The sequence below is a fragment of the Puma concolor genome, chromosome C2 (assembly GCF_028749965.1).
Source record: "Puma concolor isolate L17-30 chromosome C2, mPumCon1.1.hap2, whole genome shotgun sequence".
Taxonomy (NCBI): Eukaryota; Metazoa; Chordata; class Mammalia; order Carnivora; family Felidae; genus Puma; species Puma concolor.
In genome coordinates this window covers 993,372-996,594 of record NC_141675.1, presented here as the reverse complement: position 1 = coordinate 996,594, position 3,223 = coordinate 993,372, and the positions used below count along the sequence as shown (strand labels likewise).

At 46.0% G+C, this 3,223-nt stretch overlaps 1 long non-coding RNA gene across 1 annotated transcript; it reads left to right on the top strand.

The window, feature by feature from the left end:
• On the top strand, positions 1 to 1,640 carry LOC147577030 (uncharacterized). The gene is made up of 2 exons (XR_015255906.1): positions 1 to 468; positions 694 to 1,640. It is a non-coding gene; the product is annotated as an uncharacterized LOC147577030 (long non-coding RNA).
• Positions 1,641 to 3,223: the final 1,583 nt, after the last annotated feature.

Below are 3,223 nucleotides of genomic sequence, written 5' to 3'. Positions count from 1 at the left end.
GATGGACGAGAACGGGGAGAGATGGAGACTGCCAGTATAGACAACTTTTTTTTTTTTTTTTTTTTTTTTTTAGAAGTAAAGAGCAGACAAGTGTTAATAGTAGAGGGGGAACCTGATGAATGACCCAGCAGAGAGGGGTGGGGGGGGAATGGTGTTGCAGGAGAGGATGGTGGGGGTGATGCACTAGCAAGGCTGAGGGCAAATAGGAATTCCCACATACTTCCGGTAGGACTGTAAATAGCTATTACCCTCGGCAGGTAATTTATATGGTAAAATTATAAATGTCACCTGACGCAGCAATTTTGTTTCCAGTTCTCAGTCTCACAAATACATCAGCACCAATGTGCAAAAAACATCTACAAGATGTTTATTGCAACATTGTAACATTAGAAGTCTGGAACCCAATATATGCCTAAATTCTAATACATTCATACTCTGGAATATTATGCAGCCTTAAAAATGAGGTAGGTCTTGGGGCGCCTGGGTGGCGCAGTCGGTTAAGCGTCCGACTTCAGCCAGGTCACGATCTCGCGGTCCGTGAGTTCGAGCCCCGCGTCGGGCTCTGGGCTGATGGCTCGGAGCCTGGAGCCTGTTTCCGATTCTGTGTCTCCCTCTCTCTCTGCCCCTCCCCCGTTCGTGCTCTGTCTCTCTCTGTCCCAAAAATAAATAAAAAACGTTGAAAAAATGAGGTAGGTCTCAATATATAAGTGTATCAAATCGTCACATTGTATACTTATGTTATATGCCAGTAACATCTCAATGAAGCTGAAAAAATACGAGGTAGATCTATAATGTAGATCTCTAAGTGAAAATATGGAAAATTTTCAAAATATCTTTAATGAAAATAATGAAAAAGAATTCAGAATTGTGTGTGTATAATATACGTATATATCACACACATACATATATGCACACATATATAAATACATATAGAAGAGCGTGTGTCTCAGAAGTTACATAAGGATATACTTTCATGCTGATATAAATAGACATTTTTGGGAGGATAAACATGTACATGAGTTTGTTAATAGCAGTTAGCTTTGAACAAGGGCAAGCTTGTTTTATATGTTCTTGTAAATTTCGGAACCTTGTGTATTCATTGTTTTGGTAAAAATACATAAACAGGAAAGAAAAACCCAACACCTTGGCTAATGCTAACTAGGTAAGAAAGCAACTTCCCAGTTGTGGTGTTATCTGTGTGGATGTGCAGACCCAGACTGGGGGAAGAGGGGCAGGCGTTCAGAGTTGGTAAGGCTCTAAGCCTCAGTGATTTAATTAAAACTGAGCTCTAAAGTCACAATTTGTCTGTCTCTGTTCTAAAACAGAAACACGGTCCCGATGGGAAACTGCTCTCTTCATTTGTTTAATTTTGCATACACCTGTAGCAAGGGGCATCTGAATTAGGATATATATAGTTCTCTATACTTTTAAGTCTACTATATATAATATATAGAAGTCTACTAAGATAAGATATATCTGTCTACTGTATATAATATATAATAGATATTATAATAGACATATATGTGTATATCTTGATGTCTCTACCTTTTTCTCTCTCTCTCCCCATCTCATATGCACCACCATATCTCTCCTGCTATTTTAATGTTAAGTTAGAACTGATTAAAATGTATTTGTCTGTTTTCCGGCTGTAGCCTGGCTTTGGGATCACTTAATTAGATCAGCTCCCAGATTTAGGATTGGAGAACATTCTTAGCAAGTAGTTTTCCAAATGAATGGGTGAGGAATTCTAGTCCACCGTATGTTTTAATCCTTCAAAAAATTCTACATATTCAAGGCTTACCAGGTTTCCACGAAGAGCCCACTAATTGAAAATTTAGAATATCCCATGCCTACTTTTTCTTTAGTAACCATTGCATTCATCCTGAGAGAGGGGTCGCTTGGCTGACAGACGTGAGGGCTGGGAGTTCCAAGGCAGTTTCGCCACAATTGTAGGACACTGGACACTCGTGGAGACAGGGCCCCCTTTGCTCCTTGTTAAAATCAGACACGTCAGTCACAATGACCAGGGTGGGGAGATTAACTGCGTGACAGACATCGCTGCTATGTCCGTCGTGTTGATTGCAAGTTGCTTCCTTGTTTTGTTTTCTGTGAGTGTTTTTATAATTGGAACATACAGCCACGGAAACAACTAAATGGGGCGACCAGGGTGCCAGACACGAATGACCGGTATCTCACCTTCCTGAGCCAAGCAGCTTGCTAGATGCCTGCTGGCCTGCGAGAACCCCAGCAGGTCTTTAACACCTATCTGCTCAAGACTTGCAAAAGCTGCTTTCCGTGAAGTGGGAGAAGCACCGGGGTACGGGGGGGGGGGGTCTGGGGAGTCCAAGATGGCAGCGGGGAAGGCCTCATGCTGACGGACGGCTGTCCCGTCTCTGCATGGCGCTCTTCCATATCAAGGAGGTTTCCGTGATGCTCTTCGGGGAGAAGCATCTCCTCCGTGCTTCCGAATGACCTCTCAGCTTCGTGTGGCCGGCAGCGAGGATTCAGGCAGCTGACACATCTTCTTGGCAGATGACAGACTTCCTTGGCCACGACAGACGCCGCACCCTCAAGCGCAGCCTGTTTTGGCAAAAGCTAAGCATGAGATGTGGACCGTGCCAGCGCTCAGAGCCGCGAAGCACAAACTCTCGTGTGTCTGAGTCATCGAGGCTGCTGGTTACAAGCGCACAGTCGAGGCACTGTACCCAAGAGATTCTGATTCTGCAGATCTGTGGGTAGGGACTGGGAATCCACATTTTCAACTTGCGCCCCCCCCCCCCCGCCCCCAATTCCTCAATACGTCGGAGCGGGGAGTGTCGATTCTGTGGTTCATCAGTCGGTTGGGTTGGACTCGACCTGCAGACACTGTTTCTCGGCGGCCGCTGAGGTCTCATCGGCTGTGGTCTGCCCTGCACACAGCCAGAAATGGGCAGAGGTCACAGTCAGACCTGGGGCCCCGGTCTGTGGCTTTGCAGGGCTCCCTCCTCATTTTGCAGTGGCCGTGCTTGCCCTGAACTCTGTCTTCTGCTTCTTAAAACCCAGACAGACTCCCGGGTTTCCACCGGAGTCCTGGGCCTCTCCCCACCTTGTGGCTTCTCTCAGGCTAAGAACTGGGACTTAGCTGTTCGCTCCCAGACTTCGGGAATCACTGTCCCCTAGTGTTCTTTCCATACAAGCTTGAGACTTGGCTGGGTGGAGGCGGGCTTTGCTGTAACACACGCTC